The sequence below is a fragment of the Coptis chinensis genome, chromosome 3 (assembly GCF_015680905.1).
Source record: "Coptis chinensis isolate HL-2020 chromosome 3, ASM1568090v1, whole genome shotgun sequence".
In the NCBI taxonomy this organism is placed as follows: domain Eukaryota; kingdom Viridiplantae; phylum Streptophyta; class Magnoliopsida; order Ranunculales; family Ranunculaceae; genus Coptis; species Coptis chinensis.
In genome coordinates this window covers 70861619-70875763 of record NC_141458.1, presented here as the reverse complement: position 1 = coordinate 70875763, position 14145 = coordinate 70861619, and positions in this window count along the sequence as shown.

Sequence of the window (14145 nt, the reverse complement as noted above, 5' to 3'; positions counted from 1 at the left end):
CTCAGACAAACCCTTTTCACTCATATGCCTTAGACGCATATGCCACATCTTAGTGCACTCAGAATCATCACTACATGCAACCATTGCTACATTGCCTATCATTATACTATCCATCAAAGTATACAAGGTTCCATGTCTTTGACCCTTCATAATGACTAAAGAGCAACTAACAATCTTTAGGACTCCACCTTCTCCCACAAACTTGTGGCCTTTGGAATCCAAGGTACTAAGAGAAATAAGGTTTTTCTTTAGCTCAGGAACATGCCTCACATCGGTTAAAGTCCTCACTACACCATCATGCATCTTGACCCGTATAGTTCAAATTCCTACCGTCTTACAAGCAACGTCATGGCCCATCAAAATGGAACCACAATCAATGCTATCATAAGAAGTTGACCATTTTCTATTCGGGCACATGGTAGGAACATCCGGGATCAAGAATTAATCCACCTTTCGGCCATATAGTCTTGTGTGGACACATAGAGACTAACATCCTCCCCTTCAAAGCCTGAAGCAAAACTTGCCTCAACTTTAGCCCTACCTTTCTTCTTACCATTGTACTTGTTATCTTTCTTCGGGTGAGGACAATTACTTGCATAATGTCCCTTTTCTTCACAATTGTAACACTTCACATGTGTCAAAGGCTTCTTTGACTTGGACCTAGACTTCTCATTGCTTGTAAATGCCTTTTCATACAACTTTCCTCTTGCCACTAGCCCTTGTCCTGTATCAATGTTATTCTCTACACGTGTCTTCTTCATCAACTCATAAGAAAGAAGTGCACTCTGAACTTCGTCAAGATAAACATCTTCTCTGTTCATAAATGTAGTCATTAGATACTCATAACTTTCTTGCAAAGAGAATATTAAACATGTCACTTGATCCTCATCATCCATCTTCATGCCAACATTCAAATAATCCGCTAGCCATCGACGGAACTCACTAACGTGTTCTTGCATCGTTGAACCATCCACCATCATGTACCGATAAAGACGCTTCTTAAGATACATCTTGTTTGTCATGCTCTTGGTCAAATACATAGATTCTACCTTGAGCCAAATACCGTCAGTGGTATTTTCTCCCATCACACTATACATGATCTCATTAGCAAGACACAACCGGATTGATGAACAAGCCTGTAGATCGAACTCTTCCCAATCATCATTACTCATATTCACAACCTTTGAGTTAATCCCCTTTAAAGCCTTGTGCAAACCTTGTTGGATGAGGATGTCCCTTACTTGGACTTTCCAAATCCCAAAGTTATTCTTCTCATTAAATTTCTCTACTTCAAACTTAGCATTTGACATCTTGGGAGCTATTTTTCAAGTCACACACAATAACCTAAAAAACAATTTCACTTTGGAATTTTATCGAACACCTTGTCTACACAAATTTTGAGCACTATGGTTTCTTTATCAAAACTCAAAATCCTAGGTCGTATACCTCGCTTTGATACCAATTGTTCTAAATAGAACAATGGGGAAACAACGTTATCTTCAACAAATAGATCAACCCTACACAAGGATTGATCTTTCTTACTAGACAAGACTTCAACACCCTCCAAGTACTATCCCAACACTTCTCAATGTCAATAAACAAGCATATAAACTATAACAATTAATGTAAAGGAAGAACAAACCACAAGACGAGGTATATTGTGGTTCAGCAATTTGCCTACGTCCATACTGCGAATTCCAAGCTTTACTAGATGTTTAGAGTAACAGATTACAAGATCTCTCAATTCACTCACAAAGAATGAACACTCAACTCACTAAGAATTGCTCTCTTACAATCTTTCTCTTTCTTGGTTTTGGTTAGGTTAAGTTTTTACAGAAAAAACTTAAATTTATCTTGTTCGAAAACTTCCAAAAGCGGTCGAATTTGTCTTTGAAACGGTAGAGGCTGGTATTTGCCAGCTAGGCAAAACAAGCAAAAGTCGAGTGCGTGAGCGCCTAAACAACCTGGAAGTCAACAAAAGAGAGGTGCGCGTGCGCGCCCTTGTCCAGGCATACATAGAGCGCAGGCGCGCTGGTTGGGTTTGTGGAACCATCGAGCTTTGCTCCGGTGTCCGACCTGTTATCTTCAGTTTTTAGTTTGGAGAAGAGGGCACGACCCGCGCTCAACTATGCTGTGGACAAGGTGTGACCCGCGCTGAAGTTACTGGAGCTGGGTGCGACCCGCGCTCGGATGAGCCTTGGCCAAGGCGCGACCCGCGCTCATGCTTTCTGAAATTTTCACTGATTTCTGATATTTCAGCCCAAAGCCCATTTTCTCACATTTTTCTATGTGTACCTATATAAAGGAAATAGAATAGGGTTTTGAGATAACTTTTGAGAGATTCATTTCTTGGGTATTGTGGGAGCTCTATTGAGCTAGGGTTTGAGTGAGGCCTCTTGTTCTTGATTCTTGATATCTCTTGTAAACTCTCCAATCTTTGCTATAAAGGAAACTCGACTCTTGTGTGGATGTAGGTAATATTTACCGAACCACCTAAATCTTTGTGTCTCTTTGCATATTTACTTTCTTATTTACTGTTTGTTTGTTATGGGTGATGATAAATTAGTGGCTTTGCTTGTTTTAGTTTGTTGTGATAACTACCAAAGTCTTGGATGGGTGATTTCCTTGGTGTGATCTTCAAGTTGAAATCATTTGGGATAGAAAGTAGCTAAATTGAGGTGTGACTTTCTAGTGAAATCTCCCAACAAGTGGTATCAGAGCACGGTTTTGAATCATTGGAACAAGGTGTGTGAGGAAAGACTCCACCTTTAGCATTGAGAGCTAGGTGTTTGAAGAAATTCCTCTGAGAGATACTCCACCGTTGTGTTGGTTCAAGTGAAAGTCATGACAACCGAAAAGGAAAGCTACAAGATAGAGAAGTTTGATGGAACAAACTTTGGCTATTGGAAGATGCAAATCGAGAACGTACGCTATCAAAAGGATTTGATGAAAACATTGATAAGTGAGAAGCCTGATGAGATTCCACAAGACAAATGGGATTTGCAAGATAGAAAGGCATTGGCCACAATCCGATTGAGTCTCTCGAAGTCGGTAGCCTTCAATATTAAAACCGAGAAGACGGCGAAGTCTCTCATAGAGGCACTTACTACGATGTATGAACAACCCTCGTCCGCGAATAAAGTCTATTTGATCACCAAGCTATTTAGTATGAGAATGTCGGAGGGGACCTTCTTCAAGGATCACCTAAATGAATTCAACCAAACTAAGGACCAATTGGAGTCGGTTGAGATTACATTTAGTGATGAGGTGCTAGCTTTGGCGATACTTGGACAATTGCCTCCAAGTTGGAAGGCGACTATGGCGGCTATTAGTGGCTCTGCGGGAATGACCAAGTTGAAGTTTGAGCACGTTGTTAGTATGGTACTAACCGAGGAAATCCGGAGATAGGATTGTCCTTCATCTTCGGGGTCAACTTCAGGGTCGGCATTGAGCACTGAAAGTAGGAGAAGAAAGTCAAACAGGAGTCATAGTAAGAAAAAGTGGAGGGGGAGATCGAAATCTCAAGCCCCCCAATTGCAAAGCGTTGAACACAAACCTCGAGACTTAAGTGAAGTTGTATACTACAACTGTGGTAGGCCTGGCCACTATAGTCCCAATTGCCCGGCACCAAGAAACAACAACAACATTAATAAGAATAAGAAAAAGAATCAATAAGTTAATGTTGTTGAGATGGTAGATGATGCTTTGATATGTTCGATGGAGCAAAAGAAGGATTCTTGGGTACTTGATTCCGGCGCATCTTTCCATGCTACCTCACATCGAGAGTTCTTTGAGAACTATGCCGAAGGTGACCTTGGAACGGTCTTTCTCGGTGATGACCAACCTTATGACATTGTCGGCAAAGGTGACGTGCATGCCAAGATGAATGGCTCGTCATGGTTATTGAGGGACATCAAACACGTTCCGGATTTGAGGAAGAATTTGATTTCTGTGGGGCAACTGGCGAGTGAAGGATTTGTTACAGTCTTCACCGGTAACACTTGGAAGGTCTAGAAGGGTTCATTGGTTGTTGCAAATGGTAAGAAAGATGATACTTTCTACATGACTACACATGGGTGTGAGTCGATTGTCGTGGCACATGGCAAAGAGGATCCAAATGTTTGGCACCGCAGACTTGGTCACATGAGTAAGAAAGGAATGAAAATCCTTCACTCTTCTGGTAAACTCCCAAAGTTACAGTCGACTGAAATTGACTTCTGTGAGAACTACGTATTTGGAAAGCAGAAACGGGTGAGTTTTCAGAGAATGGGTCAGACTCCGAAAGCTAGAAGGCTTGAGTTGATTCATACAGATGTCTGGGGGTCAGCTAATGTCTCTTCACTTGGCAGAAAGTTATATTTTGTGACTTTCATTGATGACCATACTAGGAAGGTGTGGGTCTATTTCTTGAGACACAAGTCAGAAGTATTTAAAGTGTTCAAGACTTGGAAGGCCATGGTTGAGAATGAGACAAGGTTGAAAGTAAAGAAGCTAAGATCCGACAACCGTGGAGAGTATGAAGATTTAGGTTTTAAGAAGTACTGTGCTGACAATGGTATCAAGATGGAAAAAACTTTGCCAGGGACACCTCAGCAGAATGGGGTTGCAGAGCGGATGAATAGAACACTAACAGAGAGAGCTAGGTGTATGCGTACACTAGCAGGCTGCCCAAGCAGTTATGGGCAGAAAGTGTTAGCACAGCAGCTTACTTGATCAATAGAGGACCATCAGTACCTTTGGATTTTAAGATTCCAGAGGAAGTGTGGAGCGGGAAGGATGTGAACATTTCCCATTTGAAGGTGTTTGGTTGTGTGTCCTATGTCCACATTAGTGACCAAGCTAGAAGCAAGATTGATGCTAAGTCACTAAAGTGTACCTTCATCGGCTATGGCGGTGATAATTTTGGGTATCGCTTTTGGGATGATCAAAATCGGAAAATCATTCGTAGTAGAGATGTTGTGTTTAATGAGAAGGTGATGTACAAGGACAAAGATGAAGCACAAACCAAGGAATCGGGTACAGAGAGCGGCACATATTATGTTGAGTTGGAAGACTTCGATGTAAGTCGTGGTATAGTGGGAGCCCCACAGTCAGAGGATGACAGTAGTAGTGGCTCAGAGAACCACTGAGTCCATCTCAGAAAATAATGAGGATACTACACCACCGAGTCCATCTCCACCTCGTGCCCCAAGGAAGACATCCAGGCCACATGTACCGAGTATGAGATATCCGCCCTCCACTTATGTGAATTACTTGCTACTTACTGATGGTGGCGAGCCTCAATGCTATGATGAAGCATTGGAGGCAAGTGATGCAAGCAAGTGGGATCTTGCTATGCAAGATGAGATGAAGTCCCTCATCTGTAATGGCACGTGGGAGTTAGCCAAACTACCCATGGGCAAGAAGCCTCTACAGAACAAATGGGTGTTTAGAGTCAAAGAGGAACATGATGGTTCCCAGAGATACAAAGCGAGGCTAGTAGTCAAGGGTTTTTAGCAGAAAGGAGGCATTGACTTCACAGAGATATTCTCCCCAGTGGTGAAACTGAATACTATTCGGTCAGTATTGAGTATTGTTGCAGCAGAAGATTTGTATCTTGAGCAGCTGGATGTTAAAACTGCCTTCCTCCATGGTGACCTAGTTGAGAAAATTTACATACAGCAACCGGAGGGTTTCATCAAGAAGGGTAAAGAGAATATGGTATGCAGGCTCAGAAAGAGCTTGTATGGTTTGGAACAAGCCCCTAGGCAGTGGTATAGAAAGTTTGATAACTTCATGCAAGGAAATGGCTACTATAAGTACAATGCTGACCATTGTTGCTACTTCAAGAGGTTCGACTCCAGCTACGTCATCCTATTGCTATATGTTGATGATATGTTAGTAGCGAGTTCTGATATGTCAGAAATTGGGAGATTGAAAGAGAAGTTGGCAAGTGAGTTCTCTATGAAGAACTTGGGTGCAGCGAAACAGATTCTAGGGATGAGGATCAGAAGAGATAGGCAGAAAGGTATTCTGGAGTTGTCTCAAGCTGAGTATGTTGAGAAGGTATTGAAGAGGTTTCACATGGGTGGTGCGAAACCAATTTGCACACCTTTGGCAATCCACTTCAAGTTGTCCAAGGAACACTCTCCCAAGACTGTTGAGGAAACCAATTTCATGGCTAAGGTATCATACGACTCTGCCATTGGAAGTCTTATGTATGTCATGGTTTGCATGCGTCCGGATATAGCCCAAGCAGTGGGAGTTGTTAGTCGATTTATGTCTAATCCTAGCAAGCAACATTGGGAAGCCGTGAAGTGGATATTGAGATATCTGAGAGGTACTACTGAGAAATGCCTATGTTATGGAAGGGGTGTTGTGCACTTGCAAGGGTATGTGGATGCCAACTTTGTAGGTGAGGTAGATCGCAGAAGAAGCACTACTGGTTATGTCTTTACATAGGTGCTACTGCAGTGAGTTGGATTTCTCAGTTACAAAAGATCGTTACTTTGTCTACCACAGAAGCAAAGTATGTGGCCGTTACAGAGGCAAGCAAAGAGATGATTTGGTTATAGGGATTGATGGAAGAGCTTGGGATAAAGCAAGAGAGAAGTGTGTTACATAGTGACAGTCAGAGTGCTATACATCTTGCTAAGAATTCTACCTTTTATTCTAGGACCAAGCACATTGGTCTCCGGTATCATTTTATCCGATCTCTGTTGGAGGATGAGGTTTTGGCACTTGAGAAGATCCAAGGGAGTGAGAATCCGGTAGATATGTTGACCAAGACCGTGCCTACTGAGAAGTTGAAGTTGTGTTCAACTTCGGTGGGTCTTCTTGCTTGAAGACCATGATGGATGAGCCGAGTGTTTCATTAGTAAATTGGAATTGGATTGAGTTATTACAATTGAGATATGATGTGCATGTAGAATCTTGAAGGTTCCAAGTGGGAGATTGTTGGGTTTGTGAAACCATCGAGCTTTGCTCTGGTGTCCTACCTGTTATCTTCAGTTTTCAGTTTGGAGAAGAGGGATGACCGCCAGCTCAATTATCTTGTGGACAAAGTAGCGACCAGCACCGGAAGTTCTTGGAGTTTGGGCGACTGCTTTCGGATGAGCCTTGGCCAAGGCGCGACCAGCGCTCATGCTTTCTGAAATTTTCACTGATTTTCGATATTTCGGCCCAAAGCCCATTTTCTCACCTTTTTCTATGTGTACCTATATAAAGAAAATAGAATAGGGTTTTGAGATAACTTTTAAGAGATTCATTTCTTGGGTATTGTGGGAGCTCTATTGAGCTAGGGTTTGAGTGAAGCCTCTTGTTCTTGATTTTTGATATCTCTTGTAAACTCTCCAATCTTTGCTATAAAAGAAACTCAGCTCTTGTGTGGATGTAGGTAACATTTACCGAACTACCTAAATCTTTGTGTCTCTTTGCATATTTACTTTCTTATTTATTGTTTACTTGTTATGGGTGATGATAAATTAGTGGTTTTGCTTGTTTGAGTTTGTTGTGATAACTACTAAAGTCTTGGGTGGGTGATTTTCTTGGTGTGATCTTCAAGTTGAAATCATTTGGAATAAAAAGTAGCTAGATTGAGGTGTGACTTTCTAGTGAAATCTTCCAACACGCTTAATACCAAGGAGAGAAAAACTTAACATTAGTACTTGAAAACAATTCTAGTTTTGAACTTGTTCCTGACGTTGAAATGATGCTCAATGCAAGACGTACTGGAAGTATATTTATAGAACCCTTTTGACACCACTCAGAATTAGAACCGTCCAAGCTAGAATTTGCGGATACTTATTGCCGTACAGCCCAAGCTAAGTGTTACCCAGTAAATGACAAAGAATACTACAAACACATTCATATTGAGTTATTGACCAAGCCATCATAGAATTTTAGGAGAATTTTATCTGGCGCTCTGACTATTTGTGCACTTGTATATAATTGGACTCGGAGAAATTGTGAACAGATGCCTGCCGCCGGCTATCAAGAGAAACAACATGAAAAATTAATACATATGGATGGTATTAAATTACTTAATTAATGCAAAGCCAACTTATATTTAAGAATTGGAAACACAGGAGGGCCTAATAACATAGTTACTTCCATGTACAGGCCAACAAGGCCTGAACTTCCTAGCCAGGGACATAGAGGTCATTGAAATGGCCATAAGAGTGAACCTGAACCTCTAGCCAGTTCCCTCCTAGCTAGTTCCTACTTCCACATTCCTTGTGTTTTAAAAAACCTACATGTCAAGAAAACACTATCATGCATGCGTCCCGAGACGTTTTTCTTAGAATCAATTCACTTTAAGAAAGATATGACATCTTTGAAGATTGGCAAGTGAAACTTTAATTTATCTATACACTAGTAGCTAGTGTTCCTTGCAGCAAGCATCAAGCTTACGTCTATTAACAAAACACAATATCAATGCTCACAATCCTTTTACATACATACATTGTGTCAAGCATCCATGGCTTCCAAACAAATCCTCGCTATCATCGTTGTAATTACTGCAGTGGCAACTCTACCAACGTACGTTTGCCCATGCGAAGGAATTTGTTGTGGGCGATGAGAAGGGTTGGACAATCGGATTTGATTATCAAGCTGGGCCTGCTGGAAAGAATTTTCAAGTTGGCGATACATTAGGTAAATTGATCTTATCCATTTAATTATTTAATCATATCTAATTACTAGAAACTAATCAAAGTAACTTTGATACTATCCAGTTTTTAAGTACCTTGTTGGAGACTTGAAGCTCACAATGTCCACAAAATGAATGGCATTGGATTTCAAAGCTGCATTGTTCCAGCAGGAAGCGAGGCTCTAACTACCGGAAATGACGTAATTATGCTTGCCACTCCTGGAAGAAAGTGGTACATTTGTGGTGTAGGCAAGCATTGTGAGATTGGAGGTCAAAAGTTGGCCATCAAAGTACTATATGAGCAATGGGGAGCTCCAGCACCAGCACCTTTTGTTAGTAACAATTGCTGCAACAAGAACAAACTGTGAATAAGAAGGCTGGTTGAGGCACAGATCAAATGCTTTCTTTAAGGTTGTTTCGCGTCTGTTTCTCTTTATGCAGACAAAACACATCAACCTCTAGGATACAACAGCCAGATAGACTCTCCTTTGTTTACTGCAGATAAACCAAAGAAGAAAAGAAGAACCACGATACTGGTCTTATGATAGCCCTCAACTTAGTATAGAAAATAGTTTTTCGCATATCTTATTAGCTGCTGCTCTAGGAGTATTTATAGAGGAAAAACGTGGAGCACTTAGTAGATCCGGATAGGGTACTGATCCAGTTTCTCGATAAGTATTGGATTCTACAAGTCTATCACATTTGTTTCCCAATCCATATCTAATTCTGTTTCCAAACTTATGTGGAAATAGTTTAAGGAAAATGGTTTACCAAAAAGAAGATAAGGGATCAAAGAAAGCCCAAACCCAAGTTCACCTCTTGTTTTATTCAAAATAACACAACAATTCCCCACTTATTTTTGATAAAAACAAAATAGAAAATATACTTAAGGGCAATCAATATCAGTATCAACATATTATGCATAGATGAAGGTGTCCACGACTTAAAACCTTACGTAGTGAAAATTACTCAAAGTATAAGAGCCATAAGTGACTAAGTCTTAAACTTAAGTTTTGAGTATACAATAAGTTATAATCATGCACAACATATCCAGTGTTCTCCTTTCATGTTCGGCACATTAAAGGTCATGTGCTCTCCTGGATTCGTGAATGATCTAGAGAATCAGCCCTCATTCTCATAGAAAGCGGCATCTACTTTCACATTCACTAGGTGAGTCTATTAAGAGTGCTCCTGTAGCTATACACTCCGCCCATAAGGACCATAGAACTTCATTAAGAGTTTTTCCCATAAAACCTCAACCTTTATTATCGTTGCAGGATTTCATACATTTTACTATCCAAATATGGGACAGATTAGTAACAATGTATGTCTCACAACCAACATTCTATGACTTGTTCTTCCCATTGAACCTAGTTCTTGGGGATCTCCAGTCCCTAGATTGGGTTACCATCATAGATGTTCATCTTTCAATTGGCTTCAGTCCCATGCTAGTAGAGCAATCCACATTGTATCTCTGGCCAAAGCTTTGGTTTGTGAATCTGCAAGGTTATCTTCAGATCTCACAAAATCAAAATAATATGGACTCTCCCAGTAATAGCTGTAATGCTATCAACAAAATATCATTGTAACTAATACCGTCTATCTTAGACTAGTATATAAGTAAGAAAGCCTAGTACTCAACTAGCTTCTTTCACTCGTACTAGCCAGAGCAATAAGCTCAGACTCCATAGCATAATATGCTATTATGGTCTGTTTTTTGGACTTCCAAGATACAACACCTCCACCAATGCTAAACACATAGCCACTGGTGACCTCAGAGTTTTCTGAAAGGATGTTCCAATCCGAATCTATTGCCTGCTAGTATACCTGCAAATAACACCTACTACATAGGCAATGTCAGGTCTTAAACAATCTATAGCATATCTCAAACTACCAATGATACTTGCATATTCCTTCTAATTCACAGGTTCACCATTATTCACAAATAATTTAACACAGGGATCAAAAGGAGTACTCACAGTCACGCAATCGAAGTAGTTATACTTCTTCAACATTTTCTCAATGTAATGTGACTGATCTAGCCATATGCCATCAGACGATCTTGTAATTTTGATTACCAACATTACATCAGCCTCACATAAGTCCTTCATATCAAAGTTAGAAGACAACAGGCTCTTGGTTTCTTTTACAACATGTAAATTGGAACCAAAGATTAATAGATCATCAACATATAAGTATATAATAACACATATCACATAAGAATAAATGCACTTGTCACTTTCATTTATCTTGAACCCACTGGTAATTATAAAGTTATCAAACTTCTCATGCCACTGTTTAGGTGCCTGTTTCAACACATAAAGTGACTTAAGTAATATGCATACCTTTTTACCATTACCTGGTTCCACATAACTAGTTGGCTGATCCATGTAAATCTACTCTTCTAAATCCTCATTTAGAAAGGCTGTCTTAATATCCATCTGATGAATCACAAGATTATGAACAACATCAACAGAAAATAATACTCTAATGGATGTTATCCTTATAACAGGTGAATATGTGTCAAAGAAACCAACTTCTCTCTCTGTTTAAAGCCCTTGATAATAAGTCTTGCTTTAAACTTATTCAATGAACCATCGGTTTTAAACTTCCTTCTTAAAACCCATTTGATTCTTATAGTTTTACAACCAATAGGCAAATCAACAAGTTTCCAAGTTTTGTTTTCCATGAGATAATCAATCTCACTCGAATGACTTCTCTCCAAAACTCGAAATCAAAAGATATGAGAGCTTCTTTAATGGAGGAGAGATCTCCTTCCAAAGTAAAGTGACAAAGTCGGGTCCCAAAACCTTAGTAACCCTAAGCTCTTTTATATCTTCTAGGTTCATCTTCTGTGTCCATGATTCTATCATGCAATTTAGATATGTCAGTGTCACAAACATCAATATTAGGGGCCTTAGTGGATAATACCCCCACTAGCACCCCCACTATTTCTAGATAAATGTGGAAATCTATCTTCAAGAAACTCAATATAGGATGATCAACAAAAACATTACTCTTCATATCTAGAAAAATGTAGGCATTACTCTCCATAGCATTGCCTAAAACGAAACACTCATAAGCTTTGCTCTCAAGCTTTGAGATCTTGGGATCATGCTTCCTTACAAAAGCCAAACATCCCTATATTCTGAAGTAACTCAAATTAGGCTTCATGTTCTTCAATAGCTCATAAAGTGTAACCTTTGTATTATAATTAACAATTCTATCCAACACATATATAGCTAATAATCAAAACAGCTTTCTCCACAAATTTGAGGGTGCTCCAGAACTAAGCAACATAACAACAATTAATCCCTTTAAGTGTTCTGTTCTTACGTTCATCTACTTCATTCATTGTAGGTGAATAAGGAGCTATCATCTCATGAATAATACCATGTGATTGCAAGAAAAAGATTAAAATCAACATAACCATATCCAATACCTCAATCACTTTGAATTACTTTAATATTCCTATCATGTTGATTTTGAACCTCAAGTACATAAGCTTTAAAAGTATAAAAAACACCACTTTTTATCTTCAACAATTAAAACATATGTAAATTTCGAGCAACCATCAATGAACGTAATAAAATATCTTTTACCACCTCTAGTCAGAACACCTTCAAGCTCACAAATATCAGTGTATACCAAGTCTAGTAGATTTGTATTTCTTTCAACTGATTTGTGATGCTTCTTTGTGATTTTGGCTTTAGTATAAGATTCACCGTGTACAAAATCATTATCATTCAAATTAGGAATTAAACCAAGTATGCTCATGTTCTTAACATATTTCCTATTAATATGACATAATCTACCATGCCAAACATTAATAGAACAAGATATCATGTAAGTAGACGTATAAGATTATTAAGATCAACAACATCCAATTCGGTCCATACACCTAATAATCTCCACCTTGGACCGAAACTGGTCTAACCGAACCATCGGCTTTGTCTCACCAGTCAAGCATGACCAGGGCCAAGCCTAGGGACCATCTATGGTACCCTCACAGATGTCTCACCCAAGACTGATACTATCCCCAACCTTAGCCATCACTTGGCCCAAACCTCAGTTGGACCTCATCTAAGGTGTGGGTTCTATATCAATAGAAGTGTAGGTCCATGACTACTAGATGTGGGATTAACAAACTTCAATATGTTCTTACATGCATATCCCTTACCAACAAAGACACCAACCTTGGTGATCATATATGTACGAAAGAGAAATTAATCTCAAACAATTATATCTAGTCATTGAAAAAACTTTCAAAGCATGTTAACTAACACCTAGTGCCACAACATATTGACTAGATAAATAACTAGAACATATAGACTTAGGTTTTAAATTTTCTTAAATTAAAAACCTTAGCATGTAATTCTATGTTTTAATTTATCTCACAATATAAAACAAAGAATTGCATAGATTTGGTAAGGAACACGATACCTATCTGATTGAAAAATCAGATTACCATGTTTCGTTATTCGACGAGAAATTGGCCCATAAAGAACTGTAAAACTGAATCATCCCAGGATGAATTAGACTTCACGCCACACACCGTTGGAAACATCTCTGAGTCATCTTTCTAATGCAAAAGGCAGTTTGCAAATCCGACGTTTGAGCAAAACGTTATGGCCGTTTTCGTTGAGCCTGTCATAGCAGTCCGAATTTCAAAGTCGGACTCGTGAATCATTCAACAGAACATATATTGACCATATGATTACAACCCAAATATCATGAACCAAAAAATATCACGAACCTTGTTCCTTTTAATATAATCCTTATCTACATAAGAAAGTTCAACTACTGTGTGCAAGCTATTACTTCAACTTCATAGAGAGGATAACAAAAGATTCATCATGGTGTTTACACACTTGACAAACCAAGATGAACAGCCAACATATATGTGTCAAAAATATTTGCTCCAACCTCCAATAACGAGATTCAAACTTAACCCAAGAGCTAGTACAATTCAATAATTGTTAAGCACAAAGTGTTTCCAGCCCGTGGCCTACTGTCTAATCATATAGTGGTGAACAACAATAAAATATTTTAACCGAGAATCAATGCTTCTAATCCATAAGTAAAGATAACGATTGTTTTCATACCAATCTCCATGATAAGCATTAGCCGTAAACACAAAAATTATTGTCACGTTCAGCTCCATCATACCAACTCTTAGTATATATTAGAGCAATCCAGACAATAATACACTACGATAACGATAATATCGTAAGAATAATGTAATAACGTACCTTGTAATCGTTTAACCTATAAACGAAAACCGATAAAAAACATTAACCTTTCTTCGTATTCATTGTCAAACAACCTTAAAATTGTTAGTAACAATTGCTGTAACAAGAACAAACTGTGAATAAGAAGGCTGGTTGAGGCACGGATCAAACGCTTTCTTTAAGGTTGTTTCACGTCTGTTCCTCTTTATACAGACAAAGCGCGTCAACCTCCAGGATACAACAGCCAGATAGACTCTCCTTTGTTTACTGCAGATAAACCAAAGA